Source organism: Theropithecus gelada, chromosome 5, assembly GCF_003255815.1.
Source record: "Theropithecus gelada isolate Dixy chromosome 5, Tgel_1.0, whole genome shotgun sequence".
Lineage (NCBI taxonomy): Eukaryota > Metazoa > Chordata > Mammalia > Primates > Cercopithecidae > Theropithecus > Theropithecus gelada.
Window position 1 is genome coordinate 112,661,877 of NC_037672.1, and position 17,447 is coordinate 112,679,323.

The window sequence follows — 17,447 nt, forward strand, 5'->3', positions numbered from 1 at the left end:
CTTGCAAATTACAAGAAATTGCTACTCCTCATCACATTTTTCTACAAGATAAAATAATAATGTTACCCGATTTGACATCTATGTTTTATATAGATTTACTCAGTTTCTGCTTTATCAGAATAAAGAATGCTTTATCAGAACAAAGGCATTTCCTGACCAGTCCTATCACTTTCACATACAGCTTTTAATGTTCCACCTTGACTTATCTTTAGAGCACTCACAGGCACTACCGTGGGGTCTTTATTTATTTACTGTCAGTTTTCTACCATGAGAATATAAGCCTCCTGAGAGCTATTTTGTTCACCCTAGTAACTTCGATGGTACCTGACACATATTAAAAATAAAAGAAAATAATATTCATTATTCTTATTTTTATGAACATTATTGAGCAAAAAGTAAAAAAGCTATTTTTTTCTGTCTAAGGTGAAAAATATGTCCAGACAGATAGAGTAATTTAAGTACTGAATTGAGTTCAACCTCGATTGATCAATTTTAGCATTATTTCTATTGTTATCAAGAAAATGTCCTGTGCCAAGGAAAGAAACTTCAAAAACTGTGATATCAGGAACCATAATACTTTAGATAATTGGTAGTATGATTTATTGATTGTGTTTTATTTTACTTTACTTATTGCAGTACATGGAATCTCAATTGAATTGACATAACTATTAGTGAAAGATTGATTGAGAAACCAGATTTAAATTCTGATTCTAATTATTCACTTGCACTTTAGAGTAATGAATAGAATTAGGACTGTTCTATGCATTCACAGGAGCATATGCATCTCTGCATCTGTTACTTTTCCTTGTATTAATCTTTAGTGATGTTATAGCTATTTCTGAGGTTTAAATTATTGTTATGTAGGCATGAAAGACTATTCAGTACATCAAGAAGAAGAAGAACTCTTTTGAGATGTCTGATGAACTATGACAAATTCTGTGGATCAGCAGTCTACAATTGAATTTCTGATCCAGGAATGGAATCAAGCCAAAGCATCTAAATGTATGAAATCACTTTCCCTTCTCTCTTTCTCTTCCACTAGCATGGCAGTTGGCCTTTGGGTTTTTTATGAACGTTGATATCCTTAAACTACTAGATATAAAAATGATTTAGGAGATTTAAAATTTCTAAGGAAAAATTATTTATATTTATTATTATTTTATTTTTTACCACTAAGGTGCATTTGCTATATGGAAAAGATGTGACTGATGTTAAAAAGAGAGTGTTGGAAAAGGGAGCAAAGAATTACACTTAAATAATTTAGGAAATTAAATGGAAATTTATAGGTGAAAGAACGGACCATATGTTAAAGTCAACATCACTATTTCTGTGAAATAAATCTTCCACCTTATTTCACTTTTCCTCTATTGCTTATTGCAGTTTAACCCACTCTTTCTCTTCACTTTCCCCACTTACTCTGTGTTCAAACCAGGTTATTAGATTAATAATTGCCACAATACTAAAGATGAGTGATTTGCTTTCCAATTATGCAAGAGAGCATGTAAGTTGAAGTGGCAAAAATGAATGGAAATAAAGAAAGGAGGGAAAAGGGGAGGAAGAAAGGAAAAAGGAAAAGAGGAAGGTAGGAAAGCAAGAAGGAAAAAGAAGGAAGGAAAGAAGGAAAAAGGAAGGAAGGAAGGAAGGGAGGAAGGGAGGGAGGAAGGGAGGAAGGACAGAAAAAAGTGGTAAAATAAGAAGTGGAGAAGACGGAAAAGAATAAAGAAAAAGAATAGAGAAAGAAAGAGAGGAAGGGAAGGGAAATAAGAAAAATGAGTTAAAAAAAAAAAGAGAGAAGAAAGAAAGGAGCAAGTGAAAAGCGAGATCAAGAAAGCATTTCTCCATTTACTTTTTACTTGAATATCGTGAACCTGGCCAAGCTAACTTTCAACTTCTATGTAGTTATAGTTGACGATGTATTCCATTAAGGACTTTTAAAAAGGAAGTTAAATATTTGCAATAAATCACAACATAAGTTCAATTGATGGTGGAATTTTCAAAATAGAGAAATTCCTCTAATTTGGGAACAAATGAAGCATGTGGCTGCACATTAAACTCATGTGTTTATTAGCTTGCTGAAAGTTGCTTTCTTCATTGAACTTTTCAAATATTTAAAATAATAATTTCTAAACAGAGTACAAATTGGGAGAGAAGCCCCAATTCTATAATTCACTAGAGTCATCACTTTTGTTTCTCAACAAAAGTCTCGCTTTTGTTTTCTGAGTACAATATCAAGTTATATTCTCAAGCATTTAGACATAGTCGGCTTTAACCCTTTTTTTCCTCAGATTTTTAAAAATTTCAACAAATTACACATAACTATTTATTTAGTGTTAATGAAGTATATAATCTCTCTTAAAAGATATATCTAAAATAGCCTATGTATGTAAATGACCTCAAAGGGTCACTTGCAAACCATTATTTAGCCTGTCATATGTGGTTTATTTTATTAAAACCTATTTCATGGCATGAATTTTCTGAATACTGATGAATATAGACAAACTATAAGAACTCAAAGAAAATAAATACATTATGTTATATCAGCAAACATGTTTACCTGTAGGAATGAAGAGTAATTTACTATTCACGTTTCAAAAAAATATTTTTTTCTTGAAATGCCTGAGGCTATTAATGAGTTTGGAATTCATTTTCAGGCTATTTTGGCTTTTGAGGAAATCTGTTTTCAATTCAATATCATTTATAAAAGGAATTTTAGATTTGTCACCTCTAGAAAGTGGTAGTTTTCCTTAGAAAACTGAGATAAAGAAAGCTTGGAAATAGAACTATATCTATTAGAAATAACTGTATATATGTGTACACATTCTGCATTGCAAATAACACCTCTAACTTCTGAAGCTTGCTTAAAATAACTTTTAAAAATAGTGCATTTAACACCCTGCATAACAGCATAGCTGAAAGTTTCCTGAAGTGTTAAAGAAAAGGCTAGCTAGATGTTTTATCATGATGGCTGAAGGCGGTAGCATTGTGTCTGACACCTGACCCATTTATCTCACTTCATAAACTTCAAATAAATCAACAGACAACATGCTTTTCTCTTTTTCCTAGTTATTTGGGGGTACATAATAAGGGTTTACCTTATGCTTGTTGTCTACCTTCAGAAGATATATACTACAACAGTATTTAGCATGTGTACCTTTACTGTAAATTTTACTAGGCCAGGTATTTTAATAAAACCTTCACATTTCTTTGTTTTGGCATGTATCCATATGTGTCATTTCTGATCTCTCTGACTTTCCAAGATCATGGTTAGATGATGCATCTCATCTTTATTTATTTTTATTTTCCTGAGTATAAACTGTATTTTATAGGAGTTTCTGCTAGGCTTATTTGCATTTTTTTAATAGAGCAACTTTTAATAAAGAACAAACCTTTGTTAGTTTAAAATTTAGCTCTATTTAGAAAATATATTTGCTGTTTAAATATCCCACAGTTTGTACTGGAGAAAAAAGTAACACTTCAGGATAGACTCTAAACATAATGCATTATCAATGAATTTTAGCCCAGAAAGAATTAGCCTTCTGGGTGCACAGCTTCTCTGTCTTGGCTTCCGGCCAGGGCTGATATTCTAGCTTTATTTTATGTTTCCCCAGCTGCTTTCTAAATCTGGGGAGGCAGCACCAGCCAGAATCTTCTAGTTTGAACACAGTATGCTAAATGCTTCTCTCTTCTTCCTTAGTAGTTGCTTGTAAATGATGCACACAAAGTTTGATCTTTGGATTTTATTTCCAAAGGCCCCTTTTCCACTCAAACAGAAAATACAAGGCAATCATATGAACACTTAACCTACTGGGGACAACTGTTTTACTGGGTTAGATACATTTATTTAGTACCTTTAAGAACTAATGTTAGTATTGAGATTGAATTAAGTTTATTTTACATCTAAGTACAGAATGCTTTTCTTTGGGAGAAGAAAAGACAGATATAACAGTTTTAATCTCAAATGAAAAATGAAAGATCATTATTTTCCTGAGGTAAACATAAGTGTGAGCACGTATTTCTATTTTGATTGTCAATTATAGAAATTCAAAATTATGACTTAATATATTTATATATAAAACTAGCCCACATATACTTCCTTTTGGTGTTTAGGATAATACATTTAAAATGATACATTTCTTAAATAATAAGCCTATCTTGGAGAAAACAAAATGCAATTTATGTATATTTGCATATGCATTTATTACTTATATATTTGCATTAATCAATTTTAAAAATTCAAATTTTCATAAGGTTTTACTTTCCTTTTATTTAAAAACAATGCCTGAGTTTCTAAATTGGATCTAAGGGTGATTTTCATGTTATAGCTAGTAAGTCATATATATTATAATTTTTTCAAAGGGTTTTTAATGTATCAGTCTTAGTGGTGACCAGGTGCCATTCAGATAGAGTTAAAAGGCCCATTCTGCTTAGTATTAAATTTCTAAAAATCTTCCCAATTAGCTTATTATGAGATGTCTATCAGTGTAAACATTGCTTAATATTGATCACCATAATGTATTGTCACAGGATTTCTTATTTTAAAAAACGTCAACAATAAGAGTAGGCTTAACTTCCCATTTACATATTGAGATAAATGTAAATGGCAAGTATATTTTGCTTATTAATTAGTTACTTTTTTATGAATTCCAGTTGAAAACTTAGACTGTTGTAGTCAGTAGACTTTATATTTTTCATATAAACTTGCTACTCACATGCACACACACGCACACAAATGACGAGCACAGAGCCTATGTGACACTGGGATATAGCTAACTAGCGTGCTTTTAATAGAGTAAATTACTCTTTTGCTTTGGAAAAAAAAAACCTTTAAATCTTTGTGGGAAAATTCATTGCTTCCTAGTTTTGGGGCAATTCAACCAATTACAATAACTTTTGTCTTTATCAATTCCCTCTTGGTGCAGAAACCTCACAGGATTTTAACCCTGTTGTTGGTGAGAAAGTGGAGAACTAAAACCATTCTGAGAGTTACAGAAACACATCAATATGTTGGTATGCAATTCATGTTAAAGCATTTATGATACTGTGTAAATAAAAATATTCTGATAGAAGGCACCATGAAAATAAGCAAGCGTGAGTTTGAAAGAGACATGATAAAGCATAAACTTCAAACTTTCTCAAGCTGTATGAGAACTCACAGTATAATTTATCATAATAAACAAAACATATCATCACTTAAAAAGCTATGACAGGAATTCTGAATAATACAGTATTTTATTAATCAGGAGAAATTGTAAGAAAAATAAGGTTTAAGTTTCCTTATTTAGCTTCCTCAAACAGAGATATTGAAAAGGGAATGAGTAAAATCATATTGCAATAATATTTCTTATTTTCCAACTTATTCTGTGCTTGAGGAAATTGGAGGTATACCATAAAGCTTTCTGTCCTCCTAGGAAACTATGCTTAGGGCATATGACATATATTGTTCTAAGAATTTATTTTTATTTTCTAAGAGGAGGTACGAGGAAAACACCTCTTTCTTTATAAGCAATTTATGACTGTATCATACAATTTCAAATGTCTGTGACAGCTGTTTCTCTAAAGCAGACCATTAGAACAGCATGCCTACAAATCTCAGGTCCAAAGAAGAGGAGTTCCCATCTTCGGTAATTTGAATGCCATGTTTTCAGTAACACTTACTAGGGAAACATTTATAACCCTACAGTTCACTTTGGATGTTGAGTTTGTAAAATTCGTGCTTTTAATATGAAAAGGCTAAAATTGTATCAGATAAGATATTTCCTATGCAAATGTTCCAGTAACTGTTTAAATTTTATCAAGTTGTATCTCTCTCTCTCTCTCTCTCTTTTTTTTTTTTAGGCAGGACTGTATTTTCTATTTCCGTGCAAATATAACTTCTATAAAGCATGATGACAGGTAAGCACACACATGAGGAAAAGGGAGATTGAATTTGGTTTTAAAATATTATCTGCTTCTACATAAATCTTTCACAAATAAAACTTTATTGTGTTCGACTTGTTTACATAGCTAAGCAACGCATATTCATTTATGGTACACGCCTCGATTTCAGCAAATTAAGCAGTAACTTACCTAGAGAAGCATTTCAATATTTTGCCTTTTCCTAACTTGAATTTATCCCGAGTTAGAACATGAGGTATCCAGTATTCAGGTTCACTTGGCTCCAGGTTAATTAGAAGGAGCTTTCAGTTCATGCAATCTGCCTCAACAATATTCCAAGAGCACTCTCTAGCTCCAGTCTTAGTATCTGAACTCTTCCAGCAGAGTCCTTTTATTTATACACACATTGTCCTTTTCAAAACAAGCAGCCAGCTGGAATGATTCAAACCTCTGTTCAGCACACCGTTAAAATGCAGCTTCCTTCTTGGACACGAGAATTACACCAGGGAGCAGACCGAGTACAGCAAAAAGGCTATGAGAACTATTTAATCACCGGAATACCAGCTGCTCCTGCTCTGCTGTTGCTAGTGCTGCTGTGCCTCTTGTTTAGCTGTAGTCGGTCTTTCTCTCCCTCCCTCTCTCTCATATCTCCAGAACTATAAAGGCAGCTTTGCTGGATTATGATTGGCAGAAACAGCCAATTCCTTCAGCTAATCATCCTCAAGACTTTCAAGGACCTGGAGCTGTTGTGATGTCATCCAGTCAGTGGGATGTTACACATGAATACATTCCAACAGAAGCTAATTCAGCGATGGGCTGCATTCCTCTCACACCGCGGTGATTGATTAGATGCTCCTTGAAGATTTGCATAATCTTTCAATGTACAGTTGGACTATTTCCTATGAAATTTGAGGATAGAACTCCACTTTGCAGCTATGACACTATGCCACGAGATTCTATTGGACAAAATAAGAAAAGTTCAAGACAGGATTTTCTGCTGTAAATGTGTTCCAGTTAAACACACAAATTACAAACTCAACAAAAGCCAACAATGAGCAATAGGAAACTCGGACAAGTATTAGTAAGCTACATACTCCCGAAGTTAATAATAGCATTTTAGAACATGATAAATGTTAGAAGGAAAGAAAGAGTATGTGCCTGTGAATTTATTGTGTGCATTGTTTTAGTAATTAAGGTAAATTACTGGATTATTATGGAAAAGTTCTATTCTCCGCACTGACAAAAAATTGCCTCCATTTCCATGTCTCTTTTTTCTTTTTAACTTGGCAATATAAGGTGAAGATTACCTGCTCTTTGTTTTCTATTAATTCATGTAAACACGTAAAGATACTATCAAGTACTTTTATATATTTTATGTAAAGTTATTTAAACTTATTCATTAGGATATATGCAAAAGTAAAAGTAAAGTGTTTTCAGGTACATCCTCTCATTCTAGACTACATGATTCCCTGGGCTTTTCTTGCTTTAGTACATTCCTTAGTATCTACCATTTAATTTAGTGGAACAAGATATGCTAATGAGAATTTGGTCCAACACCCCTTATAGGCTACAGAAGAGAGCTACAAGCTTTTCTCAACTCCAAGCCTTCCTCGGGTATATGGGTGTCATTGGTTGTACGTAGTGGTTCCATTTGAAATACTGGGGTGATTTCAATGAAGTCCTCTATAGGACTGGAAGTAAGGGTAGTAGGGAGTCCTTCAAAACTCAGCATTTATTGATGATGTGGTCTTTCAGAAGATTAATTTTAATGCATCCAGGATTACTAGTGTTATTATACTGCACAAGGTTTTGAGGGTTTGCAAGCCACAGACATATGCTATTCAGAGGATAGGGGAAAAAAATCTACCAAGTTAGAAAAAATATTTACCAGTTTTTCATAAGCAATAAATACAATCTAGTAACTCATAGGTCATGTACCAATTAGTTTTTCTGGTGCAAAGGAAAAAATATATTAAAGAAAAAAATTATATTTTAGAAATAATTAAAGAGTTCAGGTACTTCTTACTACCTTTTAAAACATTTGGAATGCAAAAATGAATTAAAATCAAGACAGAATTTTGATAGTGATACACATCAAAATTCAAAATGGATAAATAAACTGCAGTTAAATATTTCAACAATGTCATAATAAAATAATTATTACTAGAATAGCAACATGGGAAACATTATCTGTTGATAAATAAAATAAAATGGTATAAATTGTAAAAGCCAACTGAAGATTTTTATATTGCATGTAGTTTGGCTAACTAATAATGCCTTCTTTTTTATTCAAGTTGGGTGATTATTTTTAAGTCTTAACTTTAGAAAAATAATTTAAATAAAAAACTATTATAAAATGCTCAGCATCTTTATATTACTGACATAGTTCTATTTCACAACTCAATCAAGAATACCACTTTATCAGAGTATTTTCGGTTATTGGAACTAAATGGCAACACAGTGATCTGAAGATAAAACCCATCACATTAAAACATGGATCAGGGTTTATGTCATCAGCTCTGGTGATAACCTAGAGTTGATATTCATTGATTACAAGTGAAAAATGTTGATCAATTTCTTCTCTAGCATTAAACTATAAACAAAGTTTTAAGCTGAAGAAGTAAATACTTTCACAATGTAAAAGTACTATATAAAATATTAATAGAAGGTATTCTTATTAAACGTAAAATTCTTTTAAATATTTGTGAAACATGAAACTTTGAGATTCAAAAAAGCCAGAGATTATTAATTAAAATTCAATGTAGGGAAAAAGTACCCAACTTTACTCTCCTTGTCTCATTGTTCATTCAGAAATATACTAAGTACTGAAGGCAGAGGGTCCCACCATATACCTATGTATAAATGAATGGAAACTTACCAAAAAGTGCTTTCTTTTCTATTCCTGGGGAAAACTGGAGAAATTCGCAACACTCACACTAAAACAGATCAAAATAATCCTCAAAGTATTTTGAATATTTTTCTTATAATTTTCTTTGTATATTGTAGTCTCAAATAACTAAAACAAACGTATTTGTGAATTTGTAATCTTTTATCATTTTCTAATCTGTCAGGTTGGGGAAATGAAATAAATGACCTTGGACATTTCTGGGAAGAAATATAATACACAAGAGAGAAAAGAGGAAAGAATTATTTACTCAAAGTGTTTTAAGTTTTTAAATCATTTAACTTGTGTTCCACAATTTACAGGGTTTGCACTTATGTCAAAATGTAGCATCAATTCAGTTTGTTTTGAACAATACACGCAATGCAAAGCATTTACCCAATTGCTTATAGTTGACTTTTAGAGGAGAAAGTAGATGCTTTTATATTTCTTTAAACACTCTATAAAGTATAATATAATTTTTCCTTTATCTATTAAGGTGTAGGTCCAGACTTATATTAAGACCTGACTGGGTCGTTTAAAAATTGGATTGAACTTGTTGAACTAATAAACTTTTAGAGCTCCATGTATTTTTATTCAATTGCTCTCTTGATTCAGTAAAAGTTCAAGTAGTATTTGCCCACTACAAAACCTTTTCATTCAACTGAATTTATCTTTGAATTTACCTTTTAAATTTTCACTGGCATTTCCTTGGAAGTTCAAAAAATGTGTATGTGTTATACGCATTATTTGGAAATTTTAAAAGTGAAAAACATTGAAAACATTATATAATGTACACTTAAAACATATATATGAGAATATAATATACTTTAAGTTTAATTTATAAATACATATATATACACCTTGTTCTTTATAATACACACATATATCTTTGTATATACTTACTCAATATAAGAAACAAACAAAAAGATGTTTATTTAAAAAGGAAGGTCTTTTTTTGTTTGTATGTCAAGTCTTTATTACAGTGAATATGAAAAGGTAGTAATATCTACTAATAAACATCTTAGAAAACTTCAAAAAAACTCAGTAAATTTAATAATTTCAAAAATTTTTCATCGTTTTCTTTCTCATTAACTTTGTTCTGCTAATTGTTACTAATGGTAAGTTTTAAATGCTTGCCTCTAAAATAAATAAAAATTTGCATAGAAAATACTAAAACAAGATTCAAAGTACTTCATAATTTCTACTTTTTAAAAAAAATTGTTCATCATGCATACACAGGCTATAAACAGAAGATATTTAGATCTTTAAATGTACATTTTTATTCTTTTCAAGTTTCACCTTTTTTGTTACTTTTACAGCAAAAATAATCTTGAATGAACACAATCAACTAAATTTACAGTTCTCATAATTTTGACTGAATGCATCTAATTTAATTTACAGTCTTCACTACTAAAACTTACAAATACAAGATTCTATTACCACGCTACCACTTTCTGTCTATATCCTTTTCTTGTAATTTTATTTTTTAACATGAGCAATTATCCTGTTGTCCCAACACAAAAGGTTATAACTCTTTTTTTTTTTTTTTAAAGAAAAAGCATGAATAAAAGAAACTTCTATGTTCAAAGTTTATGCCTTCAGGGAGCAGGAGAAACCTCTAATTGGGCTGTGAGTGACTAATATAAAAACTTTTTATTAAGAGCAAAAAAAATCTTCTGCTGGCAATTATTAGGAAAAGAACTTATGTGAAAAAGAAGGTGCATAAAGTCAGTTTTGCTTCATTGGTATCACAATACATGATTAAAAAAAAAAAAAAACATAAGTGCCAAATAGCATTACTCGGGTAACAAGCACCCCAGTCACAGACTTAGATGTTATGTTATTACACATCTGGATCTCTTGTTAGCAAGTTATTAGAAAAAGGGGGAAAAAATAGGAAGAGCAGGTTGGAAGAAAGAATCTTTTTGCCAGTATCACTGTAGTGCATTGTTGTAGCAAGAGAGAAATCAGCATGTTAATGCTTCAAATAAATCCTTTGAAGATGCAAAACTTGAAAGGCCAAGTGAGGGAACAAACAAACTTAACAGTCCAATTCCAGTTTGGCTGACAACTACTTAAAGAAACAGATTTTTAATAAATAGCAGTTGTTGGCCAAAACACTATTGCATCACAAGAAATTTTGTTGTGTGCTAAAATGTTAGCATTCAAGTGAGAGACCCACGGTGAGGTGGGAGAGGACAGTAAACATTAAATTTATGATTTTTCCATGGTCTGATCTTTGCTATGAGAATTTTCAGTGAATTTCTCTTTTAGATGGTACACAAAGGCGAGGAGAATTCATAAAGCGCATTAATTAGGCCCCAACTCCAGTGGGAATGTCTCATCAGAGTAGGATTTTTAAATACCTTACAGTGGTTATAAGTTTTATCTACACTAGGTAGTTTCAGTTTGTCTTTCTTTGTTTCTCTTTTCTTTGGAATTTTCATTTGCCAAATTTTATTAGGGTTTAATGGTGATTTCCTTTTCACTTACGCCTTACAAGTCAAGTCATTTTACGTTCTCGAATTTGAAGTCCTAAATGTTCGAAGTGAGAAAGCTACTTGCAGACCAGAATCACAGCATCACAGTGATAAATTTGATAAAAACCTTTTTGTCATATAGGGTATTTTCTTTCATCTGTTACCTAATTCTTTGTATCTTAAATATCCCAACATCGTTTGTTTTCTGCCTGCTCCAGTCCTTCAGGGAAAGGCATCTCATTTATGAACTATTTAGCTAATGCTCTGATCAGCATGGGAAATCTTAATTTGTTACTAAGCCCTAGCAAATCCATTTCTGTCCTTTAGCTTCAATGCCTCACTGTAAATTATCATCACTCTGGGGTAATTCACTGGATGCTGTCACTGTTTCTCCTATTTGGTTTAAGCTGTGTGTGTGTGTGTGTGTGTATGTGTGTGTGTGTTGGGGGACCATGTTGGGATGGTAAGTTGTGAGCAGTGGTGTAAGAACATGAGATGTTCTAAAGCAAGTCAACAATGGCTGAAAGTCTCCTTAAGCTTGAGAGGCAATACTTGTGAATTCTAATGACCAGAGTCATGCTGTATTCCAAGACCTGTAAACCCAGTGCTGTCCTCTGTAACCAGCTAACAATTAGGTATACAGCATTATATTGCTATCATTGCCTGATTTGTGGGCACACACATAATGCTAGCAATGAAGTCTTTACTCTTTGAGGACAGAGATCATCTCTCTCTCTCTTTTTTTTTTCTGTTTGAGGCTTATATCCTTATTACGTGGACCAGTGCCATGGCATAAAGTAGTTACTGATATTTAACAAAATAAATTTATGATTGAATGAATGAATGAATGAATGATGGCAATTCAAAGCTAGAAAATAGGGAGAGGAGTACATTAACATTTCCCATACAAATATATTTTATATGAAACTGTTGCACCAGTTCTGTATGCCACAAAGAGAAGCAATAATTCATTTCAAAAGGAAGATGCAAAGATGCATTATAAAGCAATTTTCCCCATGGATAAGGAAACCCAGATTAGTTTTCCTTTTTAGAATCTATGTCATTTAATCTTCCTAATGTTATTCATGAATAAAAATATTTTGATGAAAATATTGTCATATATTTTAAAGAATTTAAAATATTTTATACATTACTGTAATTTGGCTTGCATTTATAGATTCAGAAAAAAACAATTTGTTTGTCTTCCATATTACAATAAGTATCATTTTATTTTAGAACTTTAATTGGTGTTTCCCTTTTCTGAATAGGAATTATCATAAATGAAATGATTATGAAGTAAATTAAAATATAGTACTCTGAAAACAGAGATATTTTACAAAAGAAAACCAAATAATTAAATATAATGTAAGATAAATAAATAAAATAAAGCAAAATGAATTCTGATACTCTAAACCTACTATATAATAAAACAACAATGAATTCATTTGCCAGCTCAGCTGTTTATACCTGTTAGAGGGTGGAAAAGAGCAAAATAATTAAATTAAGAGGAAAGAAAAATGATGTGATGAACACAGGAGTGTATGAAAGAATATACTTATCACCCTGCTAAAATATTCAATATTTTACAATATTCCCATAGAGGGCAATATTGTATAAAAGATGGCGAACCAAGAATCTGCCAATTCATCTCTGTTGATATGCTTTAAAGAAAACTGCTGTTACCATAAATTTGGAGCTGTACTTCCCCTCAAACTCTGACTAATTTATAAACTGATGCACACAAAAACATAGCACAGAGTCTCATCAAAGGCAAAGAAAATTAATTTGGTATCCTACTTACCGGTAGATTACTTGAGTGAATAGCCCCTAGTTTCACCTTTAATTTGATTTAATCACTGCATCTCAGATCTCAGATAGCAGATTACATTCTATTATATAACTTATACATATAATACACACATGTACACATATATGCACAATACCATTTAGTTTATTTGAAATATTAATAAGGTAGTGCCTTCTTCAATGCCTGGAAAATGAAGATAAACTACAGGTAACAAATACAGTGAGGTAAATTTTGTAAAATGAAAGTCTTATCAATGATTCAAATATAACTCTAAGGATATAACCATAGAATAGGGCTGGGCCATGGAGATGCAAAATTATACTCAGCTGTATCTCTCAAATTTATTTCTATTATAAAATCATCATGCACTTATCTACCTTTCTTATTTATACTCCTTTACCTTCCCCTCTTGTGACTCAAAAATAGATTGCTTCACTGTAAACCCCTTCCTCTCAAAGATGCTAAGTATATTAGAACTTGAAGCATTTGCTCCTAAATGACCTTCATAGTAACTGCTAATTTGCATTTAGCATATACTGAAAGATATGTAGTATCATTAAAACATACTATTATCTTAAACATTCGACTACCTACAGATTTTAATACATACAGTGATATGGGATACATGGAATTATGAAGCATACTATAACGTTCTACCTGTCTGCTATGGCACAGATGCAATTCTACCTTCAGAGAATTCTCCTCAGTTCCCTCATTATGAGATGTTTTATACAAGATCATTATGATTATATCCTACAAAAGCTATTTTAAGGCTAATGTAAATAAATGAAAATTAATACAACTATAAGCCAGATTTAGTCATAAGAAATATAAATCTAGTCCTTTTATTTAGGACATCCAATTTGTACCTGAATATTAAATCAAACTAGAGTAAACTGTTTAGTTCAAATTAAATTATGTGAATCTTTAAAATAACGTTAATTACTTGTCAAGTACAACTTCTCAAGTCTAAATAATTAATATTCTTCAATCTGCCAAAGTAACTATGGTAATCAAGCAATTCTTGCGTGTGTTTGCAATTAAGCGAGAGGTACATTTAGAACAATCTGGTTTCTCGAAATCCCTATCTCAAATTTCCAGATTACTTTGAAAGAAGTTATTCCTCTAGCATAAAGCACTATTTGACTTGTCCCTTCCATGACCACTGTTAGGATGACAAAGGGAAAAGGGCTATTTGTTGAACCTGATACTCTCAGTCACAGCTGATAGTAGAGGTTTGTTCCAATGTGCTTGCTTTCATAATACATTCAATACTAACATTATGTTATCTTCAACTCATTTTAAAATCTTCAGAGTTTTCAAAAGATGTTCTCATAGATGATTTTGTGTGAGTGCCACAATGATCCTATTATTAGTTAGTGTGGTATTATATCTACATTGTATAGGTTAGAACAATGAGACACAAGTAGCAAATCTGGCATCAGCAACAGGACTCACTAACCTTTAACCCTGTGGTATTTCCACTATACCAAACAGTCGTCTGAATGAATGTCCCTGGAGAATGCCCCTTTTCGTTACTCTGTAAGCAGAGTGGACTTTCAGGTGTCCATTCAAAACCCTGTGCTTTATAATGCACTTGGTAATATATAGATAAAACATGAGTCATGGTGTTTTAACCTTTCTATATGGCAAATTATCAATAATTTGGTAGCGTTTAAATTGTGCTATCTGCTCCATGAATATGTTTTATACAAATGCTTATCTATACCAATATGTGTTCTAAAGAATAGTAGATAAGGAAGGATTTAATTAGGCTTTAGAAATACTAGACAGCACAGGAAATCATAGTCATTGGCATATGCTAAGGTGAGAATTAAAATGAGGGAAAATTGTGAGATTTTGTTTTCTGTTTATTTTTATTTAAATTATACAATGTCTTTTACTGGTTTGAAGAAAAGAGGTGGATCAGAGAATTTCTCAGACCGGTGCTAGGATATCACAATCTAGATCACTGGTTGTCAAATTTTTGTGACCCACAACACAGAGACACTGAAACAAGAGCTTCAGAAAACAATTCTTGCTTCTTACTTTGTGTGCAGTGCATTTGATTTTCTTTTTTGTTCCATTCCATTCCATTCTATAAACATTTTGAAATGCTGACCTAAATCTACTAATGTAAATGCATGTAAAGATCCATGAACTGAATTTTGAAAAATGAATCTAGATTCATTATGTATTTATACAGTACTGAATATAAAAAAGATCAAGTCATTTCCATGGTATAATAATTGGAACTTTTCACTAATTTTTCACTTAGCTATTTTAATAATCTAAGCAGAACACCATTATTATTTCACAAAGTGACTGTCAATAGAGAATGCTATTCTTTGGGAATATACAGGCAAAGGGGCAGACCAGGTTATCATACAAACATGGAATTAAATGGAGCTTTGAAGCATACAATAATAGCACTGGCCTCTTTTCATGTAGACAACACCAAAACAACTAATACGTTAATTCCTTTTAGGACTTTGTTTACAATTATAAATTTATAGATAAACACTTAAAAATTCCAACTTCCAATTAAACAGGAAAAATGAGTTTTCATAAAACTATGCAGTGTAGCGCTCAGTATTTTTTCATGATTACTGTGAAAAAAATCACAGAAATGTTATCACTACCTTAATGCTATCTCGCTGCAGCCTTACAAGTCTGGAAGAATTTCAGGATGCTACTATTAAGCTCTTTAGTTGTGTACTGTTTATACAGTGAGAATTTCTGACCTAATTCAAAAATTTTACAAAGTTCTTTTCTTTTGTGAAATGTGTAGCCATAATTTGAGGAAAACAATCATTGCTTCAAAATACAGAAGAAAGAAGAAAAAAATGTAGCAGAATGCCTGATTGCCTGATTTGTCTAATTCTTCAGCCCTTTGTCATGTGACTTTGTAGTTCCCCTCAATAAGAAGGTTACCATATTTCTCCTCCCCTTTTCTTTTGGTGGTGGTACACGACTCGCTTTGAAGCGGTCATGTACCACCACCAAAGGGGGAAGTGACATTATGCTAATTTCAGGTTTGTGCTCTTGTAATTCTGTCATCACTGTGAGAAGGACATGTCAGGACACACGGACCAACACTGTCCAGCTTAGGTGTTCTGGCCAAGAATAGCTTAGAGCAGAGCCCATAAATGACCTATATGTACATGAGCAAGCCTAGTCAATACCAGCAGAAGACAACCAGATCAGCTGAACTAAACAGACCTGCTGATCCATGAACTGCAAGGAGAACAGAGACAGAAGCAAATTATATTAATGCAATGAACATAAAAATAAGTGGAGCTTTGAGTTATATATATGAATGTTTACCTCTTTATATCAATAATAGCAAGCAATATTAATTCATTTTGGTAGTGCAATTGTTTGGATTTATGGGTTTTCAGATAAAAACTTAGAACTGCAAGTCTTAAAATTTTTAACGACAAAAACATATATTTAAGACATAAATTTTGGATAACTTGTTACACAGTATTACTTAATTTACATAAAGTTGTTTTCTCTGCCGCTAAAGTTGTAAAATACCTTATTCTACCTAATACATAGCTATATGAATTGAAGCAAGAAAAAATAATGATCGTGTTTCCTTATCAGTAGAAATTGTTATATGATTTAAAAATTTTTCCATCTATAGTAAATTTTTTTAAATACTCTTTAAAATGTGAGTAAACTTCAAGATTTTTTTTACCCTGTTTAGGTCTGCCTATTTCCATGGAGCAAACATATTCTATGATTCTTAAACAATTTGCTATTTTATTGTAAAAGTAAAAGTGGAGTTCAAAGCAGAAATGTCATTCACAACTCCACAGCAACGTTTGTTTGTTTCTTTTTTACTTCCAGCAAAGATATAAAATAAAAGTCACGCCTTTTTAAAGTAAGTGAACTTTTGGTGCTAAATAATGTTAAATTTATGAAGGAAGACATTTTTGATTGACATTATTTATGAATGAATTATTGGAGTAACATCAATTTTACTGTAAAGCAGCAACTTTGAGCTAAGTAGATTTAACTATAATAAAATATATTAGCTAAAGACACTTAACATAAGTTTTTAAGTTGATGTTATTTAGTCTGCTTGAAATGAGGACAAATTAATATTTCATTGATTCACACTTACAGAATCATTTCACTTTGCCGAGACAAAAACATAAAACAAAGAAAAAATACTCATAATTTGATTTCCAATTTCAAAAATATAGTTATTGGTTTGCTGTTTCCATTTTCTATTAAAATTAAGACATATTAATGCTTCTGGGTAGGAAATATAAAGATAAATGGCTAGTAGAGTTGGCCGTCCATATCTGTGGATTCCTGACCCATGGATTCAACCAACCACAGATCCAAAACACTTTTTAAAAGAGACTAGTCTTGTGGTTGTGCTGTGCTG

At 31.8% G+C, this 17,447-nt stretch overlaps 1 protein-coding gene across 1 annotated transcript in view; it reads right to left on the reverse strand.

Annotated features, from left to right (window-relative positions):
• Positions 1-17,447, reverse strand: part of LOC112624831 (bifunctional heparan sulfate N-deacetylase/N-sulfotransferase 4) — a 301,958-nt gene that overhangs the window by 282,535 nt on the left and 1,976 nt on the right. The window contains exon 2 of the mRNA XM_025385855.1: positions 6,067-6,830. The gene's annotated coding sequence lies outside the window, so the exon portion shown is untranslated. The remainder of the gene's footprint in view (positions 1-6,066; positions 6,831-17,447) is intronic.